General features: G+C 32.4%; 1 pseudogene; it reads left to right on the top strand.

Annotated features, from left to right (window-relative positions):
- The first annotated feature begins 7,428 nt into the window (after positions 1-7,428).
- LOC117032861 (dysbindin-like) overlaps positions 7,429-24,871 on the top strand; it is an 81,663-nt pseudogene continuing 64,220 nt past the window's right edge.

The following is a 24,871-nucleotide window of genomic DNA, read 5'->3' as shown; positions in this document are numbered from 1 at the left end:
AATAGATAATAAGGATCCACCTTAAATCCAACAAAGAAAAGGAAATATAATTATAATATTTGAAGGGAATCTCCTTTTACTTCTCCTCCATTTAGTATGACTTAAGTGGTATAGTATTTCTGTGTGGACAAAGTCATTTGATGTTTGTATTTCCAGTTGATCTGTAACTGTTAGATTGTGTATTACCTCATAATACCTTTAGAAATAATCCCTTTTAAATTTCTAGAGAGAGCTCAAGACTCCTCCATTTCATCCTCTTCTGATCTTTAAGAATTGGTCAAGTTAGTCCATCCCAAGGGAGATAAAGTACTAATCAGGCTTTAAGACAGTAAAAGTTTTGAGCTAATTTGACAATTCATAGTATTGGTGTACTGATCCAAATTTGGCATACACATAATATGAGTCTGTTTTCAGGCTGCCTCCTTCCTCTGAGGTAACCAGAATGGTAAAAAGCACTGGATACTTTCTTTGATTTCCTTTTTGGGGGAATTCCTTTGCTTTTGCATCTGGATCGCATATGATGGAGAAGAAATAATAGCAGGGTTCATTTTCCCAGGAAGCTTATTAATTGCTTTCTGTCCCCTTAGTTGGAATCAATTCCCTTTCTTCCTTTTTCACTTCTGCAAATCTCAAGGGGACATAGACCCTCAACTTGTCTTGCAAAGAAAGTTCTACCATATTTTCTTTCATCTTGCCTGATATCCCAGGCTCAAAGGTCTGGGGTTGATGAGCGAAACCTATTCTTGTTGTGGAGGATATGCTTGGAGCAATCATTGTAACGCTTTCTCTCCTTAGTTTTCTTTTTAGCATTCAAGCTGTAGACATTCTTTCCTTACTATCTGATGTAACTTATCTTTTATTTTTTTACATATTTAATCATTATCTCCCTTCTTCCTCCACTAGAACATAAACTCCACATAGGCAGGGGCTTTTAAAGTTGTTTTTTGTTTGTTTGTTTATTTTTTTCTAGTGCTCAAAAGAGTGCTGGTAAATGGCAGGTGCAAATTGAATAATTGATGTATAAAAAAATCAGTAAACCAATGCAAAACTTGTATTTAATTAAAATACACACTTCTAGACTTTTACCTGCCCAGTATAGGAGAAAAGTACCATGTTCATGTTCTAGCTAAGCATACTGGAGCTCTACCATAGGGTTAGGCCAAATCCCTGCTCATAATGAATTATTGCTTTACCTTCTTTGTGATTGTCTACCTTAGAATTCCCACATCTTATGCTGACTGTGAGATACTGGACAAACTATCAAGACAACACCACAGTGATAATCACTCTCTAATAGTACATCAATCCAGTATTTCCAGAAATAGAATAATTTTGATGATGACAGAAGAAATTATAATCAGTTTACCAAGAAAAAAAGAAGAAAACCTGAAAAGTACATGTAATACTACAATGGGAAAAAAAAAAAAACAGTACAAATATAGTACTTTTTATTTCAGTCATATGTCCTAAGAATATTTATATTTTTAATGTCAAATTAGGTTCAAAATTTTTGTTAATGATTGTTCATGCCATATCAGGAGTGCTGTCCTATCATTTACATTCTGTGACATGGATTCTAAAATTTACATAGGGCACCACAAAATTATCAACCATATTGCATTCAGCCAATTCCCTAATGTTGGGATTTATTTATTTTTAATGAAAATATATAATAAAATAGGTATTTATAAAATCAAGTTATGTCTAAATTAAGTCAATAATAGACTACTCAGAGATAGCGAGGCGGGTGGATTCTGCATAGTCACATGGCCCTGACTGTCTGGAAATGAAGTAAGAGACCTCACTGTGAGAGAAGAGAGAAAGGAAGGCTGTGGAAACTGTATTCAACCTTTATTGGTTTCTCAGCCTCCTGTTATTTCATCTAGTAGTGGATTCAGTATGGTATTACCCTACTATATAGAATGTATAAGAACACAAGGGTGGGTAAAAAGAATAAGCATATTTATTTAAAAATGCTCTCAATATATATTTATGTGTATAAATGTGACTGTGTTTGTGTGTGTGTTTGTGTGTTTATACATGTTATACAAAACAACTCTTCTAGGTTTAAAAATACTGATTTAGATTAAAAAATATATTTTGTTTTAATGGCATTACAATATTTTAATTCCAATGGATATACTTAATAATGTTTAAAGGTAAATGAGAATGAAAAGAGATTCTAGGAAATCTATTATAAATAATAATTTAAAAAACACTAAATACTAGGTCTTCCTGTGTTCATTGTGTTTAAAAATGATTATAGTTTAAACTAATAGTTATTTTAATTAATTCTAAGTTATAATGAAAACCCCGTAATTATTATTATTTCATATTAATTATTGAGTATTTCTAAATACTCAATATAATATTAATATTAATATTGAGTATTTCTAAAAGGATATTATAATGATCTAAATAATTACCAAAGGAACTGATGGTAATAAGATCACAACTTTTCAATGGTGGTGTTATATTTAAAATTTTTATTTGTACTTAAATGTGGACAGGCCTGAATTAAATGTTGAAAGTAATCTTTAAAGCCAAACAGGTGTTCTGGTCAATGACTCAACTTTGTTGAACCTTAGTGAGAGACTTGAAAACTAATTAAACTTTTAAAAAAGAAACACTCCCTTCTGAGAGCTTCACTTTTCCTGTGAAGCCTTTTTGAAACTGCCTTATTCAGAGCTGGAAAAACGAAACACATGCTCTAAAGTGACTCATGAATGTTTAATCCTGATGAATAGATTACTCCAGTGGGATCAAGGCAAACAGAGCAGATCAAGCAAACATGAAAACAAAATGCTCCCTACTGCAGAGGCATTTCCTTGTGTTGCTTTCCTTCAATCATTCTGTTTTTCTCCTATTAATGCTTGTATTTTTTATTGTTCATGATTATATGTGCATGTACATATGTTCTTGCAAAGTAATGGACATATTTTTAACCATAAATAAGAATATTTGAAAAGAATTTTAATCACTTTCTTAATGTTACTAATTTACATATAACATATAATTAAACATAAACATAATATGTAATTAAAATTGAATCCAAAGTTAATTTCAAATCCTTTTAAAAGCTGGAGTTAATCCTAGGGAAACTGTTTTTTTTCTCAGTATGAAATATGATACTGACTTTAAATAATGAATTTGTAGAATGTATCATAAGCATGTCTAAGTAAAATTTGGAAAGGTTAAGAACCATAAACTCAATGGATTATTTTACTTACATATAAACCACAGATACCATTTGGTTTGAACAGAATTAACATGTATCATGTAAAAATTGTGAAACCTTAAAATAACTTGCTGGTTCAGAGGATAAAGAAGTCCTGTAGGAAATAGATAGATAGATAGATAGATAGATAGATAGATAGATAGATAGATAGATAGATAGATAGATACATGACAGATTATAAACATCTTTATTTAGATATAAACTCAGTGCAATTTAAATCAATGACATTATCACGTGTTTTTATTTTACAGCCAGTCCTTCATCCATTTATACTGTAAGCTTTTAAGTTAAAGAGTGCAAAAAAAAAAAAAGACACATATTTAAACAAATTTTTCAACAGTATGGTACAACACTGTAATTTTCCACATGCAGTCATTCTACCAATCTTTCAATATAGTGTCAGTTCTACAGTAATTTAGTATTTGAGTGGATTTTAACTTCATTGGCAAGGATATATCTAAGACAGTTAACATTACTTTTTCACCACTTAAATATAGTGTTTTATCAGGACTGTGTAATTGAATCCAATTTTACAGTTACTCTGCTCACTCAGAAGAGAACTAGGGCTAGGGAAAGCAAATATAGGTTGTTATAATTGGGCCAGAGGTGTTTAAATCTGCAGAAAACTCAAAGCCAACAGGAATTAACAAAGTAAAAGAATGCCTGATTCCTTTTCCCCCTTATACATCCAATTCTGTCAAACCCGCCTTTCAAGTACTATATATAATATTTGTTCTTTTCTTTCCACATCCATCCTGGGGACCTCCACATTATGTCACTCTCTCTCACATCTGATTATAGCGCTAGTCTCCTAACCTGTTCTTAGTTATTAATTAAATAATTATTTTAAATTTTTATATATTTTAATTAAAATATTAATTAAATAATGATTGGTTGTGGTTTTTCAGGTGGCCAAATATAATTTTGCATTTTTGAATAAATTATTCAACTTCTATAGTTTCTTTATACATGAAATGAGAACAATGCTCTTATTTAAAGTACTGCTACCTCTACAATGTAAAGTATTGTCTCTCTATCATATCTATCTGTCTTTTTTGTTTAGTCTTATTTATTCAGTAAATATAGAAAGATGCAATATGTATCTTTCTCAGGAGAGATTCAATTATTCCACTCACTTCTGTTAATGCACTCTATGCAGCTACGTTGTTTTTGTTAGGGAACTGATTTTATTGGAAATCCCAGGGTTTTATATAACAGAGTGGGTGCTTTGCAAATGACATATACAACTTAAAGCTTAACGTAACTGCTAAATATGACGATAAACCATTCTAGCTGTATTTTTCTTTATGAAGGTGATATGCTTAAATAAGCAATTGCAAAATTAGTCAAGTAACCCTCCTAAAATTGAATAGGCTATACTGAATTAGATTGTCTTAATTCAAGTATAGTAAAGTGTCCTTTTTTCTACTGAAAATGCAAACATAAAATCCCTTTTTAAAACAATGATCATCAGGTGTCATATATCTGAATTTAGATAGATACCCAAAATGTTTTTTCAGCCTGCATGCAATCATAAGAAACCATGTGCTTCTTACCGATTTAATATGAGGGGTATAGAATATCTCTGCAGTGAAGGGTGATTATTATATTTCTTCCATGAATATGAAAGTCTCATAACTCACAGATACCACAAAGTGCCTACCAAATTTGTAAATCATTAAGGTCAGCCATGGGAGAAAAGAAGATAACCACTTTTCACCGGTGAAATATTCAATATATTTTAAGAGAAAACTTTTTATATTGATTACCAATTAAAGAATGGCAGAAAGTAATAAAGCATTCAGGGGACTTTTCTGTCCATCTGTCCATCATTCCAGGCTATATCGGTCTGTGCCCTTGATTGTTTTAGTGATGGTCTCACACTCAAAAGAGAACAGAGAAGAATAAAGATTTTTTTTAATTAAATTTGTGATTTTTTTAAAAAATATTGAAATATAAAATAGCTGTTTTCTGTTTTACTCAGCAATTTATTTTCAGGTAGTAGGGGAAAAACAAATAAAAAACAAAACAAAACAAAAACAACACTGGGTAGTATGGACCTAGTCAGTGAGATATAAGGATGTAGTTTTGGGGTTTTCTAAAATAGGCTTTCTTTGAAATCCAAAGGCAATAAACCAAAGAAAAATCAAGGACTACCAAGGAATTCTTGACTTCAACCTCTGAAGTGTAGTTTTAAAATATGAAGTTCATTTTGATAAGGTTGTATTTATATAATCTCCAAAGAAAATTCTAACAATGTGAATTCAGTTAAAAAAAAAAAAAATGAGCATGATGAAAGGATCTGAAGTTTCCTAAATAGCAAATGAAGCAGTATGTGTGATTAAGTGTGTGCATGTGTTTGTCCTCCACCCACTTATAATGTCAAGACTATATGAAATTTATTACAGGAGAGCATGATATGGGCAAATATTTACTTAAACTCAGAATCCAAGGACCATTATATCTTCTCTCACCAATAAGCACTTATTGCTTATGAAAATGACTGTGTTGTTTTTCTTGTAGCCACTCATTATTTAAGTCTTTCAACTTTTATTCATTTATTTCTTAGAAAGATTTTAAATTCATTGAGAAAAACTTCTGCCCCAGAAGTGTTTGTATCCTGGAAATAGTTCCATTCCGAATCAATCTTTCAGCAGCTCTATTTTCTTTTCTTTAAATATTTGAAGACAGATATAATTTCTTCAAATTTATCTTTTCATAGTAAAAAGCCATAAGGTCAAAATTCCGTTTTAAAACTTAATTTGAGGTTTTCTCATCATTTTACTTAAATTTCTTCTCATTCAGTTCAGTTCTTTTTGCAATGGTGTTTTAAAATTGGAGTTCTGTGTGGCATGGACATACAGTATATGGGAAATTTGAAAGCAAAATATCAAATGCAATATGAAGATTGTCAAAGAAATTAAAGAGAGCTTGTTTCAGGGATGTTGAAGACTCTTAAATAAGTTCCTTCACTTGAAGAGTAAAAACTCAAAAGACTGGAGTCTGGGAAGTTTGTGAAGACATTCATTTGCTGAGAATAAATGGGATTGTTTTAGATTTTGATACTGCTGCCACCTGGAGGGGAAGTGAGAAGTCGGTGCATGAGGCTTGCAGTAAACCAAGAAGTATTGGATTTGAGAAAAGAAATGTGTGCGCGCGCGCACACACACGCACACACGCACACGAAACAAAGTCTCATTCTCTGTGATAAAAAGAACTGTTGATGGGAGATGCCCAGTGGTGGGGATCTCTATTTCAAGAAGTCCCCAAAATCACCATGAAAGAAAAGTTAGCTTTAATTGGCTGACATCCTAAAGCCAGATTTTGAGGGGATAATCACACCTTATTTTATTGTACTTTATTGTGCTTTGCAGATATTTATTGCGTTGCTTTTACAAATTGAAGGTTTGTGGCAACCCTATATACAGTAAGTCTTTTTGGTGCCATTTTTCCAACAGCATTTGCTCACTTCCTATCTGTGTCACATTTTGTTAACTCTCAACGTATTTCAATTTTTTTCATTATGGTATTTATTAGGGTGATCTGTGATCAAGGATCTTTGATGTTACTATCGTAATTGTTTTGGGGCATCACAAACAACATCCATATAAGACAGCAAACATAATTGATAAATATTGTGTGTGTTCTGACTGCTCCACCAACTGTCTCTCCTCCCATCTTTCACCCTCTCCTCAGGCCTCCCTATTCCCTGAGACACAACAATATTGAAATTAGGCCAATGAGTAACTCTCCAATGGCGACTAAGTGGTCAAGTGAAAGGAAGTCACACATCTCTCACTTTAAATCATCAAGAGCCAGAAATGATTTTTACGCTTAGTGAGGAAGTCATACAGAAAACAGAGATAGGCCTGAAACTAGGCATCTTGCACCAACAGTTAGCCAAGTTATGAATGCGAAGGAAACGTTCTTGAAAGACATTGAAAGTACATTGAAAGTGAACACATAAATAATAAGAAAGTGAAACAGCCTTGTTGATGATATGGAGGAAATTTTTATGGTCTGGCTAGGAGATCTAACTAACCACAATACTTCCTTAAACCAAAGCCTAATCCAGAACAAGACCCTCGCTCTCTTCAATTCTATGAAGACAGAGAGGTGAGGAAGCTGCAGAAGAAAAGTTGGAAGCTAGCAGAGGTTGGTTCATGAGGTTTAGGAAAGAAGCAATCTCCATGACATATAAACTGCAAGGTGAAGCAGCAAGTGCTGGTGTAACAGCTGCGGCAAATTATCCAGGAGATCTAGGTAAGAACACTACACAACAGATTTTCAATGTAGACAAAACCGCCTTATGCTGGAAGAAGATGTCACCTAGAACTTTCATAGCTAGAGAGGAGAAATCAGTGCCTGGTTTCAAAGAACAGACGGACTCACTTGGTAGGGGCTAAGGCAGCGGGTGACTTTAAGTTGAAACCAATGCCTATTCACCGTTTCAAAAATCCTAACAGCCCTTAAGAATTATATTATATTTACTCTGCATATGCTCTATAAATAGAACAAAAAAGCCTTAATGACAGCATATCTGTTTACAAGGTGGTTTACTAAATATTTTAAGCCCATCGTAGAAAACAACTGCCCCCCCCACACCAAAAAATAAAAGATTCCTTTCACAATATTACTGCTCATTGACATTGTATCTGGTCACACAAGAGCCCTGATGGAGATATACAATGAAATTGATGTTGTTTTCATGCCTGCTAACACAACATCCATTCCACACCCCATAGAACAAGGAGTGATTTTGACTTTAAAGTCTTATTAGTTAAGAAATAAATACATGTTGTAAGGTTATAGCTGCCGTAGATAGTGATTCCTCTGATGGGTCTGGGCAAAGTGAATTGAAAACCTTCTGGAAAGGATTCACCATTCTAGATGCCATTAAGAATATTTATGATTCTTAATTCTAACATGGGAAGATGTCAAAATATCAACATTAATGGGAGTTTGGAAGAAGTCGATTCTAACACTCATGGATAACTTTAAGAGGTTTAAGACTTCAGTGGAGGAAGTAATTGCAGATGTTTCGGAAACAGCAAGAGAACTAGAATTAGATGTGGAGCCTGAAGATGTCTCTGAATTGCTGTAATCTCATGATAATATTTTAAGGGAAGAGGAGTTGCTTCTTAAGAATGAGCCAAAAAGCGGTTTCTTGAGATATAATCTACTTCTAATGAAGATGTTGGGAAGATTGTTGCAATGACAACAAAGGATTTAGAATATTACATGAACTTAGTTGATAAAATCGTGACAGAGACTAAGATGATTGACTCCAATTTTGAAAGAAGTTATTATAGCAATATCTACCTCATAACATTGTCATCTGCAGTAAATAAGTTAGAGCCCATGAAGCGCTGAAAAAAGTATTTGCCACAAAGTAAATAATAAAAAAAAATGTTAAGAAAAATCAGAAATGTCAGTTCTGATTCTGAATATTTTTATTTCTGCAGAAATTTGCATAGCAGAATATTTTTTCAGTGAACTAAATATCCTTTAAACACTACCTAATGAATAAAATTAATAAAACTAAAAGAAGTGAACTAAAAGCACTGAGACAAATGAACCCAGAAACAAACAAATGAAAAAAATAATTAGTGAAAATCTATATATGAAGAAGTGTGGAAGAACAGAAAACATATCTTTCTATGAACAATATATAAATTCTGGGAGTACCAAAAATATATATGTATTTTAAGACATGTTAGCTATGCTCAAGCAGTAGTTCTCTGTAATCAGAAGTGTCTGGACGTTGATGGTAACCACTGTGAACACCTCTTGTAATTGCGCAAGTCAAATGGGATTTGTATTCATCTTCTACTATCGGTATATATTGAGTATAACAATTAATACAGTTTTTTCTATCCTTAATTGTGTATACATTTTTTTTTGGCACCCTCTGTGTGTTACAAATACACATTAATAATGACTGCTTACATTTTAGGAAGAGAAAAATAAAAGCCATCATAGAGTTGTGAATTTCCTGATAAGATGTATGGTTTCAAATATTCAAATTAATTATCAAAATATTGAGCAATAATAACAATTCACCATATAACTTTTCTTTTTCCAACCATACTGAATATTCAATCTCAGTATCACACAAAGCCCATGTTCAATTCACATGTACTATGAGATAGGAAGGACTGAAGTTAGGAGAGGAAAGCCATGTCCACTAATTAAAATATCAACATTTGTTTTTGATGAAATCACATTTATTTCTCTTTTTTTAGCTTAATTTTTATTCTTTGACTTTTAAAACTGTGCTTGCCTGTAAAAATATGTCATTTCAGGGGATATTCATATTTATGTTTCATTAGTTCTATTTAAATGGTGTTTTTAAAGTAATCTAGCTTCTTCTCTGATCCACATTTTCTTCCCTTGAATCCTAATAGTGGTTATTTTCAAAAATCAACTCTTGGAATGATCTCTTCTCTCCTTTGCAGAATTACCCATTCTCATAATCTCAGCTTTCATCTTTACACTGCTACTTACATAGTTTAAATATTTGCCTTGTCCTGCAATTGATTTGTAAACTGCATCAACCAGCTTTCTACTTGGGAATTAACTAACCAGCACTTAAAATTCAATATGACACAAATGAAAAGTGTTTTATTAAATAGTTCTTTCCCCATTTCCTGTTTATGATTGACAGAATTCTCATTCTTCCAATCTCCTCAGCTTGAAACAAACTAGGAAGTCATCATTTACTCATTATTGTCCTTCAGATGCTACATCTTTTCAACTTCTGAAATGTATACCTCATGTCCTTTCTTTCATCTTCATTTTCACTCTTCTAATTTTACCCTGAGATTTTATCCCTCACAGTCAGACTATGAAAAGGGCCTCCTCATTGATTCCTTCATCTCTAGGCTCTGATCTTTTCAATACTTCCTGCTTATTATTCGCAGATTAATCTTCCAAGATTATGTATTTAGTTATGTTACCTACCTCTTCAAAGTTTGTAAAAGCTGTTTCTTATTTTTAAAATTTATTGTAGTAAAAATTATATATATTTAAGGTACAGTACATGATTATTTGATATACAAGTGCATATACTTAGTAAAATGATTGATACGATCAAATAATTAACATAGTTGTCTCACATAGTTACCATTTTGTGTGTGTGTGTGTGTGTGTGTGTGTGTGTGTGTGTAGTGATCACCTGAAATTTATAATCTTAGCAAATTTCCAGGATTTAGTACGGTATTATTCACTATGGTAATCATGCCGTATATTAGATCTCTAGATTTATTCAGCTTTCATAACTGCAACTTTGACCAACATCTCCCCATTTTCTACATCCTCCTGCCCGTGGTAACCACCTTTTTATTCTCTACTCCTGTGTATTTAACTTTTTAAGATTCCACATACAAGTGAAATCATATCATAATTTTTAGTTTTGTGTCTGGCTTATTTCACTTAGCATAATGTCCTCCAAGTTTGTATATAACCCAAGGGAATGAAATATAAATATAGAAGGGTAGATAGATAAATAGATAGATAGGCAGATAGGTCCACCTTTTAAAACAACGAGAGAAGCAGATCCTGCTATTTGTGACAGCATGAATATTTCCTCTTTTCTGAATTCTCAAACCTCACCTTATCTGGACTACTACTCAAGCATTCTCCTTTGTGCTCCTACTTGCACTCACTCATTTTTGATTCCATGTCTACATTGTTATAGTTTGCCTGGGCCTGGAATTATTTCTCATTTTGTTCCACCAAATCATATAAATTCTTCAAGCTCTCCTTTCTAATAGCTCCCCTTTTATTTCCCTTTGATAACACATGCTGAATTTCCTCTCCTCTCACCTTCACAACACTTTCTGACTGTATCAAATGGTTTGGCTCGAACTTATACAATCTTGAGTAGTTTGTTGCTGCATGGTACACTGAGCACAGAATATTAAGTTGGGAAGAAACTGTGACAAAAACAAATCTAGATCTCTTGTTTTACAATTAAGAATCCAGGACTTGCCACATTTAATATTTGAAAGCTCATGAGAGGTAGGAAGAATGTTATATTATGCCTCTGCATTCTGTCCCCCTCCACCTGTGCTTGTAATCAGTAGCTGAGACTCCACCAAGTATTATTTAATTCTGACATCCAAACTGATTAAGTGACTGGCTGAGTGCTATTTTAGAAACTAAATTACAAACTTTTCAATGGCAGTATTGGTCATATTTTATTATTCTTCTGGACTCTTAACCATACATATATATATATGAGGAACTAATATTTCTTGATTTCATGTAATTCTTCACTTAAATATGTAAAATGTATAATATATATATATATACATATATATATATGTATATATATGTATATATATATATATTATATATACATAAATATTTCCCATGTTACTGATGTTGACACCAGTAATTTAAATGGCTGGTAAGTGGTTAAGCCATTTTTTACAATAGGTCAGATATTAGAGACTCTACCAATAACTTCCATGTTATACTTTCTCATATGTGTTTAGTAAAAGTGGTGAAATAACTAGGAGTACTTTAACTAATTTGATTATGCAGCTTGTATTTAAATTCTTTCTGATACTAAAGCAATTTCATTAGACAAGTTTTATGATGAAATCTATTCTAGTGTGGATCCCAATAAATAAAGTGTGTATTGAGCAAATATTAGTTAAGCACTGTCTATGATCTAGGCACTAAACGTGTTTAAAAATAAAATGATTCTCGGATGATGGTTTTACAGCCATGTGACACAAAACACACAGAGGATATTTGGTAGCATGGTGTCAGCTCTTTGAAGAGAGGTATATTCACCAAGAGGTTCTAAGACAAAGTACCCAATTTTGTACAGCAATATTAGGAGAGATTTGATGCATTTAGGAGAGTTCCTATATTACCAAAATGTCAGGAGACTTCTCTATTATAAAGAAAAGGAAAAGAGAGGAGAGGAGAGGAGAAGAGAGGAGAGGAGAGGAGAGGAGAGGAGAGGAGAGGAGAGGAGAGGAGAGGAGAGGAGAGGAGAGGAAAGAAAGAAAAAAGAAAAAGGGAAGGGAAGGGAAGAGAAGAGAAGAGAAGAGAAGAGAAGAGAAGAGAAAAAAAGAAAGAAAAGAGAAAAGAAAAGAAAAGAAAAGAAAAAAGAAAAGAAAAGAAAAGAAAAAAGAAAAGAAAAATGAAAGGAAAGGACTTTATGTGCAACTCTGATGTCCTAAATCCGTAGTGGGAGACTCAGTTACACCTTGCACCTTATTCTTTTACTGAAATCCCATACCAAATGTTAAATATTTGCACAGATAACTTGTAATAATAGCTGTCACTTACATGATATTACTATGTGCCAGACACTGCTCTACATAATCTACACCTATAAAATTCTTCAAACTGCATTAAACCCTATATGTCCTAAGATTATTTTTATCTTTATTTTATAGATGAGGTTAACTGATCCAAGATGACACAACCAGGAAATGGCAGTGCCAATATTTGAACACAGTCTGCTTTAGCATCTATGTTTGTAATCACCATGTTATTCTGACTCTCAAGAGCTTGACAGAAAGTGAAAATGTATATCTTTTTGACTACTTATGTTATTTTCTACACCATCACATTTGAACTTGACACCTTCTGACAGTATGGCTCCCTAATGTTTTTATGAGAGTGATGGGGGAAAAAGAATGACAGAGAATGCTTTGATAGACTGGCACAAATAAGGAGCTAAGCCATTACCAATGACTGTCACATTTAAGATGTGATGTGAACAAATTGCTGAAAAATAGATTTGATAACTTTGCTTTACAAGGATAGAAAGGGAGATGGAAGAAAATGTGAGCATTTGTAAGACATATTTAATTTCTTATACTTTTTCCTACAGTCAGGTTAGTTTCTCTATCAAATTTATTGTTACACTACTTATCCATCAACCTGTTTATTCCTTTATGAAAAGACTGTTCTGTTTTCCGGTGATTATAGACATTATATTATTAATTTATTTGTTTATTTTTGCCATCATAAAAAATTCCAGTGAGCATTAAGCTAAACATTAGAATTCAGATATTTAGTACACAAATGTTTAAACTGAAACCTGTAAAATAATAGGATTTCCCAAGTGAAAATGAGGCGAAAGAGTGGCAAATGTTTTAGGCTGGGGAAACAGAATGTGTAAATATCTAGAGATAAGAAATAAGTCAGTGTATTTAGAAGGTGGAGTTAGAAGTGGAAGTGGAAATAGATGAGACTGAAGACAGAAGCATGAACAAAGGACCCTGAAAGTTTCTGTTAAGGAATGATACTTAGTCCTCCATACAATGGAAAACATTGACGGGATCTGAGAGCAGAGTGATCCCAAAATTCGTACTCTAATGATTATTCCAATTTCATCATGGAAAATTATTTCAAATGAGGTAAATATGAATTTAGTAAGATTAATAAAGAGGTCTTCTAGAAATTTATATTAAATGACGGTGATCTGGACAATGCCTTGGCATTTGGACTAAAGGGCAACAAAAACTTTACATATTGATAGAGGACAATTAGACTTGATGATAGATTGAATGTGTCAATAACTGAGAGTAAAGGATCTTGTGTAACACTCTTACTTGGTGACTGTGTATAGGTGACACCATTCATTTAAACAGGGAATGCTGAAGGGAAAGTATGTTTGAAAATGTTAAATTTGAAATGTTTGTGGAGATGTTCAACATATGCTGCAGTGAGCAGAGATGGAAATGTGTTGGTACATTTGTGTTGATATGTAGATTTCTGAATATTTAATGTATGATAATGTATGTAAAAACCCCAAAGAGATGGTTCTAGCAAAAGACAAGGTTAATACCCCAAGGAAATTGATTTTAAGAGAGAAATCAATGAACAGGTATTTTTTAAGGGGGCTGAAAAATTGTAGCCGGGGAGGGGGATGAAAAGAAGCGGTCTAGAACAGAAAACAAAAGAAGTATTTTGGAGACAAATTGTATTTCCCCTAGAGGAAAAAAAATATAAAAATGTATGGTTGATTTGGTAATGTTAGCTAGATGTTTCTTCTCTAGTTCATGTCATCTTATATAGGAGAAATCCAAACGTATTTTTGGTGCTATAATTTAAAAAAATAAAGTTTTTGTTTGTTTTTGTTTTGCTCTTGTATCTAATTAAAACCATCTCCTGGTATTTCATTTAAAAGCATGTATCTTTATAACTTGAACTTTGAAACATCCAGAAAAATTCTAGAAAATTGGAAGAGGAAGTAGTTGGGAAAAGTATATAGATAACTTAATTTTCTCCTTTCTTTGTACGAGTGCAGTGTATATCCTTTCTTTCAAGTATAGAATTAAAGATTACACTTTCTCAGCTGAGCACTAAAGGAAGCTTTCCTTGAACTCTGAAGCTTTTGCTAAGATTCCAACTTCAGCTCTCCCATAGTAATCAGTACTGAAATCTTTCAAAATCATCTTCATGTTTTCCCCTTTTTTTACTAGGCTTTAAAGTGATAAGGCATGGATACTCAATAAATGTGAAACTAAATTATCATGTATATATGTTCTACAATTGAAATAGCTATGTGTTCCTTCTGATCTATAAGAAAAAATATGTTATTGCGCAAGAAGAATTTTGCTGTGAGTAAACAAGTTGAATGAAAGAAAATGAGAATTTTCTTCATTCTTTACATGCAGAATAACAGCAAGGAACCAGGCCATTATAGGCTTTATACCTGGTGAGGAATCATTGTCAGATTGCTCCTCTTGATGATTATAAAATCATTCCCTTAACTCCAACTCTTGATTTTGTTTTTACACCCAGTACAGAATTCTTGTGAATTTTTCCTCAGAGAAAGTTTCTGACAGATTTAAGATTTATTTAACCCTTTCTCTTCTGTATAAGAGTAGGTTTTCTCAGCAGTGAAAATTGAGAGTTAGATGATTTTCCCATTTCTAAATCACTGTCACTATTACTTCCTTCTTAGCTGTTTATTTGTTAATCTGTTTCTTCATTCACTCATTCATTCATTTTATTCATTTTTTTAAAACTGCTTTATGAGTCTTTTAAATAAAGAAAAAATGAAAACAATCTTATGTCAAAGTTTGATTATTAAGTATTTTTATTAATGGAATTAAGGCAATAAATATTACAAATCTTACAAATCATTTATTTATATGGGTTAAATTTAAAGACCTTTCTTGTTTGGCCTAGATATCCTATGCTTGTTGTATATCTAAGTATTTAACCAAAGTGGGGAAAAATAATTAGACCTTCACTTAAAGAGTTTGTAGTTATAGAATTATATCATTCTATAATATGCATTTTGTTTTATTTACTTTTAAATAATAAAATAACCAATTTTGATTATAAAAGATAAAATTTATTTTTTCATTAAAACTTGACTAAAATTTACTCACAGTGTCTTGAAATCAGAGACCCCATCCCAAAGAATTAAAAAATAAATCATAAACCCCTTTCTATATTTTATAAGAGGATTAGGTGTCCATTAAAAACACAAACAAAAAACAAACAAACAAACAAAATCCTTTTCAATTCTGAGATAATTGTAGTTTCACATTGAAATTTAAAAAAAATAATTCAGAAATTAGGATTTCCTGGATGCCTTTGTCCCCAGTGGTACATCTTCCATAATTGTAGTACAATCTCACAACTAGGAAATTGACATTCATGCAATCCATCAAACTTATGCAGGTTTCACCAGTCTCACATGCAGTCATCTGCATGTGTTTGTATATATTTATACATATGTAATGTCTATGTACTTTAATCATTATATATACATATATATAGATAGATATAGTAAAGATACAAAGTATTTCCATCACAGTGATTCCTTATACTACCCTTTTACAGCCTCAACCACCTAGCTCCCTCCCTGCTTTTCTAGCCCTGGAGGTCCAGTTTTAAAACTGGCTTTGATTTTAAATCCTCTTCCTTCCTTTTAATTTTTTCTTTTAATTAAAATGCCATGCTTATATTGATTGAAAAGAGGAAGTTATATTACTTCCCATTTGTCCAATTTTGGACATTTATTCTAATTCACAGCTATCTTGATGAATGTCTGGCATTTTCAACTTTAATTTAATCAGGTTGAAGATATGGATATAGAATTAGAAATAAAGCATATTCTGTATGGGGAAAGAATGTGGGGGGTCGATAGTGAGAATATATAGTGATAACCAAATATACTTTGATTTAACACTTGTTTGGGGAAGTCAGCATTTCTTCTATCAATCCCTAAAATGGAGAGGAAGAAAGAATTGCCCATTGGCAGTTTAGAAAAAACTTCAAGGAAAGTAGAGAGGCCACAATGAAATAAGCACTCACACACATTTCTGATTGTAGTGTGAGTTTAACCCCTTTGGAAAGTACTTTGGTAATATATACTCAGGCATTAAAACTTCATTTGGTATTTCCAACACTGAAAGCATATTTTTAGAAAATGATCTTTAGATGTTTTTCCCATCTTGTCATTTCTGAATTCATAACAACACACAGTGGAACTAACGAACCAAAGGTGGGCAAATATATAAATTGTGGCATACTTTATTGAAACAATTGTATTTTAACAAATAAAAACAATCTGCATTCTGTATTTGTAATAACATCGAAGTGTTTAGTTTATTATGTTATATGAAAAAGTCAGTATTTAAACTATTTTTGTATATCAAAAATGGACAGAGTGTGGGAAGAAATGCATGAATATGGTAATAGTTTCATGTTTGAGTATTGTTGTTGATTCTTTCCAAAATTTCTTTAGAAAATCTATGCTATTTTCCTCTTTAATTAGTTTTTATTCGAAAGGAATGAATGAATACAAGCAAAGTGCACTGAAATACTTATCAGAAATAGTAAAACAATTAAAAAACCTTATCTGTGACTCACCATTTCCATCATTGTCCTATTCCATAGACACAATCACGTTTGACTAATATACATTTATTCTTATATTTGCCTAGATATGTTTAACAAAAGTGTGAGCAAATTATTTCCTAATTCATCAACTTTAGACTGACTACCAATTAAAGTAGATGAAAAATTGTACTTCCTTACATTGCTCTTTCTACATTTTAAACATATTGCCAAATAGTTCAATCATAATTTCTTTGCCTAATACTTATATGTTATTTGTAAATGTTACATATTTTGTATCTTCATGGATAATTCCTCATTGTCAATCCAAGAAGTGCAGTATGATTAAGTTTCCTTTTTTTTAATTAAAGTTTATTGGGGTGACGATTGTTAGTAAAGTTACATAGGTTTCAGGTGTACAATTCTGTAATACATCATCTATATATCACATTGTGTGTTCACCACCCAGAATTAGTTCTCCTTCCATCACCATGTATTTGATCCCTTTACCCTCATCTACCACCCCTCTCCCCCCTTACCCTCTGGTAACCACTAAACTATTGTCTGTGTCTATGAGTTTTTGTTTCTTAATTTGTTTGTCTTTTTCCTTTGTTGCTTTCAGTTTTATAGCCCACATATCAGTGAAATCATATGGTGTTTGACTTTTTCTGTCTGACGTACTTCACTTAGCATAATAACCTCAAGATCCATCCATGTTGTTGCAAATGGCATTATTCCATCTTTTCTTATGGCAGAATACTATCCCACTGTGTATATCTACCACATCTTCTTTATCCAATCATCCACTGAAGGGCACTTTGATTGTTTCCATGTCTTGACCACTGTAAATGAAGCTGCAATACTTTTATCTATAAAGATAAATATGCTCCTATGTTCATTGCAGCTTTAAATTTTCTTTCTTGTGCAACTTTCTGTCATTCTTGGCATTGATAATTCTCTTTTTTGTGAGCTCAGTTTTCTTTAAACCCATTATTAAATAATCCCTCATTGTCTAATAACATTGAAAAATCTACCATTATATCTAATTTTATTCATTCAAAACTATTTAAGAAGTGTGCTCATTATGTTTGCTCTTTTCTGAAGCAGTGGGACCACATATACCTTTTCTGCAATTTGGAAAGTTCTCCATAGGGCTGCTGTTTGTCTGTCATCTGAGAATTCCCTTGCTTTCACACTGGAAATTAATTTGGTAAATTTCCTCAATTTTATCTGCTAATACCTATACTGATTTATTTTTATTTCAGTATTTACATTACTTGTGTTTTCCATTTTTTTATGAAATTAATTATAACTTTTTGGAGTTTCCTTCTGTTCATTGCATTTTCTCTGCCTCTTTTAAGCCCCTTTAATTCTCGCAGTTTGGGCATTTTGCCTTTCCTGTTGGAACAAATGTCTGGACCATCTTTGTGCATTATATTTGAATGAAGCCCTTAAGAGTTGACTGTAATGTCTTGGAAGATTCTACTCAGCCAACCTTTACTTGTCAGAGGCACCATAAACCTGATTGATCATTAATACTACCAGGCCAACTCAGCATAATTGTTTCAAAATAAAGATTAGTGTAAAAAGGAAAAAAAAAGTAGGTTAGGTGAAGGGTACCAACTAGAGAATCGAGCTGTATGGTTGTTTCACCTTGTTTTTCTCACGGGCCTGTGCATACTTTACTGGTACACAGAATCTTAATCTAAAACTGAATTTATTTTAATTTCTAAAGCACTGTGAATGTTTTTTTAATTAATTTCTGGGTTTTCCTGGGGAATTATCAATAATTAGGAACCCTCCAGTTATACATTCAAAAAGGATCTGTGATCTTTTCTCTGGGGCAAATCACTTCATGGGTCAGTTAATTTTTCCAGAGAATTCTTCAGCTATCTGCCTGGGATGTAAGTATCTGAGACCTAGAGTTCTGAGACAGAGTGGAACACGTTGACAGTATTTTCATTTGCAACAGTATTCTAGCCTTTCTCTGTGACAGGATTGTTGAGTCATCTGACCTGGAGAACATACTTGTTTTCTTCAGAACTGAATAGAAATGGATGGAATGGGTCTTTAGGTCTAACTGCTCTTTAAACAGATGCCCATACAATTCTCTTGTTTTTCAGCCCTTTCTTCCTTTTTCCCACACCCACTTTTTCTTCCACATCTCTCCAATTTCTGTGACTTAGAAGGGCTACATGAGTTTTATCAGCCTACTGCTCAGGAGTATTTTCTTCTGCATGCACAAATTTACCCTCCTTATTTTTCCAAAATCATTACCATTTTTTCAATTACTTTTCAATGTTCATGCATAATAATGTAGATTTATAGTCATCTTTTAGTTTCACCAAAGTTGCTATTTGTGTTTATTTTTCTCTGTACTTATGTTTTTGTTTTGTTTTTTTAAAATAATAAGGTGGAATATAATATCTTTGCCTCACCATCTTAATACAGGAAGTTTCTGTTGCTTTTAAATTAATTGAAAACTTTGGAGGAATAGTAGATTGATAAGATAAAGACATAGAATAGTTTAGATCATTTTTTAAAATTAGTTTCAGGTGTATAAAACAATATAATAGTTAGACATTTACACCCCTCAAAAAGTGACAACCCCCCCTCAAAACACACAAACAAAAAGAATCGTTTAGATCATTTTAATAATCAAAACTACTTCCTCCAAGACTAGATGATGGTAAGAAACGATTGAGGAAAAGAACCAAGAATGATGTTAAGCCTCAGACATAAAACAAAGATGAAAGAACAATAACAAAAAAAAGCATGGGGTTTGACATTAAGGTGATGTAAAATGAGGAAAGATTTTGCATTTGATGTTGAAGCTTGAATTACAGATCATGAAGGTCTCTGGAAGAACCCACAGGAAAACTTTGCTCATCATTGAAATATGAAAGAATAATAAATATATATGTATGCCCACATACCCATATATCCCCACACATTTTGTTTTGTTTATAGGAGACCTGAAACATTTTTTACTACAGTACGAAAAATTAGGATGTCTGTAGAAATCAGTTCGTGTGTTACTCTAGATCCTGAGGTGGCTTCAGCAGAACTTTGTGGTGGTAGATAAGTGCCCCTGCTGTCCTCCAAATCCCTATGCCCTTTGGGCAGCATAGACTGACAACAGATAAAAATCGAGGTGACTGGGCGTCGGCAGAGGGTGCCCAGCTGGCTCTGGCTTCTGCATCGGTCCCCTGCAGGGGACTGGTGACAGGACATTGTGGAAGTGCAAGGGAGTTAACACCAATTTTAATCAACGGCAGTGGAGGAGTAAGGGGAAAGGAGAAGCATCTGTATGTGTGTGGTCAGAAATTAAACAAATGCTTCTCATTGGCCCCCATGGGCTGTTTTCAGAAACAGTAATTCATGGGGCTGCTATGAAGATGCCCTATGAAACTGAACAACTAATTGAGTTTGTTTGGGAGCTGGGGCTACCTTAGAAAACCATCCCCTTGCACTTTCTTTCCTTCCTTTCTTGTTTTACATCTCTTTTATCCCTACTCTTGCTTCCTTGGGATTGTACTACTCAATTAACTGTTTGCACATATATGCACTTTTACTTTTGCCTTATATCTATTTATTTTGTATGAGACTGAGGCTCAAAGATAGAGTCTTTGGGAACTGTACAACGTTTTGTCTGGGTAAACTCACAATTGTCATCTTTATTAAGAAATAAAGATATATCTGTGCTGCATCTGAGATAAATGATATAAGCAGTGAAATGTATAAATGTCAATTGCAACAGTTTGGCAGGCTCAAATGAATACAGTGAATTCAATAATAAAATGTGTCATTTATTATAAGAAAAATGCAAATAAAAAGGGTGTTGTTTGAACTATTATTATTATTTTTTTGTAGTGAAAAGTATCAGTTAATATGTATAGCTTGGGCAGTTCATCTTTAAAAAATATGCAGTCAAAGAAAACTAGATCAATTTCAAAGGGTTTCTTATTCATGTTTTTTGTTATATTTTGATATTGTAGAAGAGAGTTAAATATAAAGATGCAATACAAATTCCACTATCTCATTCTGCAGACAAAAAAGAAAGTACTTTTTGAGTGTGTTTTGCTTTTATGGTCTATGATGCAAATAACATTTTAATTTGTTAGCACTCACTATACTAGAAAACTTTTTTTTTTTTTTTTTTTTTTTTTTTTTTTGCCTGATGTCAGGGCAAATTCCAAGAATAATAGGACTATACCTGAGGATTGAATAATTCCAATTTTCAGATCCATGATCATGGAACTACTTATAAAGTTTACTTCCCTTAGCAAAGCCTGCATCCTCAAACCACTTTTTCTTTTTTTCCCTACATTTAATCCATATTGAGGTTTCCCTATTTAGCTCCTCTGTGCAAGGTAGCTAACTTCCATGTACATTAACCAAAAGTTCTTAATTTTAAAATTACTTGCTAAATGAACAGGGTATCAGTAAGGAGGTGGTGGGTGAGGGGTGGGATTAAAATAAATCTAAATTTTGATTTTGTACTTTGAGGACCTGGAACTTCTGAGGGCCAGAAACACATTTTAGGAATTATGAAATATTTCACATTTATGAAATATTTTATTCTAACATAATTACATATTTACATTGCCAACACAATATATGATTCTACAGAATCCATATTTGTTATGAAAAGATCATTTTATATTAGATATATTTAGCAACCGTTCTTCCGATTGCTCACCATCTTATATAATTCTTCTCGTTATTTCTTTGTATAATTTACTCCTTATTACGATATTTTTGTTCAATAAAATAATAATTTCCAAAGATACTCCTGAAATATATTTAAAGAACATTTTTTTGAAGTTACAGAAAGAAAAAAAATATGATATAAGGTATTTGGAGAAAAAAAGGCATAGACAAGGTTAGATTAGGGAGAATTTTCATTAGCAGTTAGAAAGTTTTTTTATTAAATGTATTGGGATAACATTGGTTGCTAACCTTATACAAATTTCAGGTGTACAACTTTTTCTGTATACTGTGTGCTCACCACCTGAAGTCTAGTCTCCTTCCATCACCTTGTATTTAGGTTTAGTGCCTATGTTTACTTCTACAAATTTTATTATTCCAGATCTTATATTTTCCTTTAAGATCAGAAATTTTTGATTTTTTTTTTCTGAACACAATAGAAGGAGGGACAATTTTGAGAAGAATGTGATGCAGTTAGATCTGAACTTGAGAAAGCTAACGTGGTAGACAGAGTATAGCAATGGTATGATCAAATGAGAAACTAAAAAAATAGTCCAGGCCATGGTGTTTGAACTGGAAGCAGGAGATAAGCAGGTCCTATAGTATATGACCACCACAATTTTTCCTCATGGAGAACAATTCAGGGTTTGGAGGACCTCTCTACTCTCATGGGTGTGTTTATTAATCCAAATTGTGAAATTGACATTCTTTGTTTTTTGACTTTTCCACGGGGCTGCTCATCATTCCTCAAGATGGTGATAAATCCCTTATTTTCCACACTATTAAATCCTAATCTCAGAAAGCATGTGATAAGCTTAATTCATAAATAATGGGTGAATAATACATAATGTTTACTATATCACACTTGCCAGTGCTTTGGCAAATTTAAGAAGTAATATTTATGAATTCTTCATGAATTGTGGGGCTCTTAGGCATCGTGCAGCATGTAAGCTGATTTCTGAAGTGGTAGGGAGTTTCTAATACTTTCCTTTATAATAGCATTACATTGGTGACAGCCTCTTGTAAGTATGTGTAAAGTGTATAATTTCAACACAATCAATAAAAACAAGTAATAAGATGGAAAATAAGAAAGCTGGGTTTCCAAATCAGTTAGATTTTGAGAAATTCAGTTCACTTATTGAACTAAATGGTCCTGATCAGCAAAATATGATTTTTTAATCCCGTCCTGTTTTAAAATTTGTTTAGATCCTTCCTGCTATATATCTACGATGTTATATGCAATTTATATTGTTTAAACTTTCCAGTATACTCCAGAAGACCAACAGATATTAAGTATAATACTTGGCATAGAAAGAAAAATACTGGACCATTTGTTCATATGCAGATCAAAATTATTTGGGATAAATTTCATTTAAACCACAGCATTATTATAAAATCTAAATATTTAGAAACATCAGCTAACATACAATTTATTTTGAGCAACATTTGACAGAAAACAAAGAAAACATGTCCACTGAGACTTTTATAAATACCATGCTTCATGAATTCCCAGCCATATACATAAGAACAGAAAAATAAAGACTTCTAAAAGTTATTTTCCACAACAGGATTCTACTACTTGAAATTGTTATAATTAGGCTAAGTGGAGGAAGATATTTGCACCATTTCTAATAAATATATTATGCTTGTCCTCTGTAGAATATCCTTTGATTTAATCTTTCTAACCAAGCATATCAAAATCAGAGACATAATGAAAATTTTTGCACTGATTGGCAACATAATTCTAAGAACTTTGTGTAGTATTGTCACATGAGAAAGATTCCACTATGAGGAACTCATGACTTTAAATCATTGAACGTTTATTGGGAATCATAAATGCCAGGATAGAAAAACAAAGTGTATGTGGCCTCTACCCTTGAGGACATTACAGGCTACAGAAAAGATGGTCTTGTAAGCTAATCACAGCAGCTATAATGAGAGTTATTTTTAAAATATGTGGCGTCTTAATCACGGGGAGACTTCTTAAATAGATCTTAAACTATAAGTTAAATAATTTATAACAAATTAATATTTTTATTATAGTATTATTTAAAACCATATGGATCTCAAAAGCCAACATTTAAAAAGGAAGTGATAGCCAATGACTTGGAGAAAATACTTGCAGAGCATGTAAAATATTAATGTGAAAACTATTTTTTAAATACTCCAAAAATATTAAGAAAAAGGAAAAGAACCCAGTAAAAACTGAAAGAAAAAATGAATAGGCAGATTTTAGAAGGAAAAAAATGACCATGAAAATATGAAATTAGTGGAAAATAAATTAAAAACTCAATGAGATACTATGTTACACCTATTAAGTTATGAAAAAGTAAATAAAACACCCTAACACCAAGTGATGATAAATGTATGGAGCCATGGGAACTTTCACACACTGTTAGTTGGGTATAACTGGAACACCGCCTTAGCAAATAACTTGGCAGTATTTAAAAATTAAGTTAAAGATATGCAAGTGTTAGATACTAGGAATTCCAATTCTTGACACATAGTCTACAGGAAACATGTTTAAGAATATTAGAGCAGCGTATTTTGTAACAGCAAAAAAATTGGAAACATCCAAAATGTCCATTGTCAGGATAAAAATGTGATAAATTACATATATCCCATGCAAAGATATCACAAGTAGTTTCTTCCTGAATACATACCACAAATATATTGAACACTTTTCCCCCAAAAAAAGCAGTTATTAAAGAAAGGACACATGTACACACACACAAAAAACACACACACACACATGCACACATGGACCCATATTTGTACATATACACATATATAGAGAGAATATTAATATAAAGTAAAAAATATGCATATATGTTATTAAGGATATACAAATGTAAAAATATATAGATGTGTATAAGAACAACAAATATCAATATTTATGTAATGACTACCTCTGAGAAGAAAGTGGCTTCTGTTGTATTGACAATATTATGTTTCTTACAATAGGTGGTGAGATCACAGGAATTTTGAATATCAGAAATATTTAATAGTACAGTTAAATGTGAATAATACAGTGGGAACATGGGAAGATAACAATTTGTTTGGAAAAGTACAAGAAGACTACACACAGCATGA

This window comes from Rhinolophus ferrumequinum, chromosome 2 (genome assembly GCF_004115265.2).
Source record: "Rhinolophus ferrumequinum isolate MPI-CBG mRhiFer1 chromosome 2, mRhiFer1_v1.p, whole genome shotgun sequence".
In the NCBI taxonomy this organism is placed as follows: domain Eukaryota; kingdom Metazoa; phylum Chordata; class Mammalia; order Chiroptera; family Rhinolophidae; genus Rhinolophus; species Rhinolophus ferrumequinum.
The sequence above is the reverse complement of the archived record's forward strand: the minus strand, read 5'-3'. Positions and strand labels throughout refer to the sequence as shown.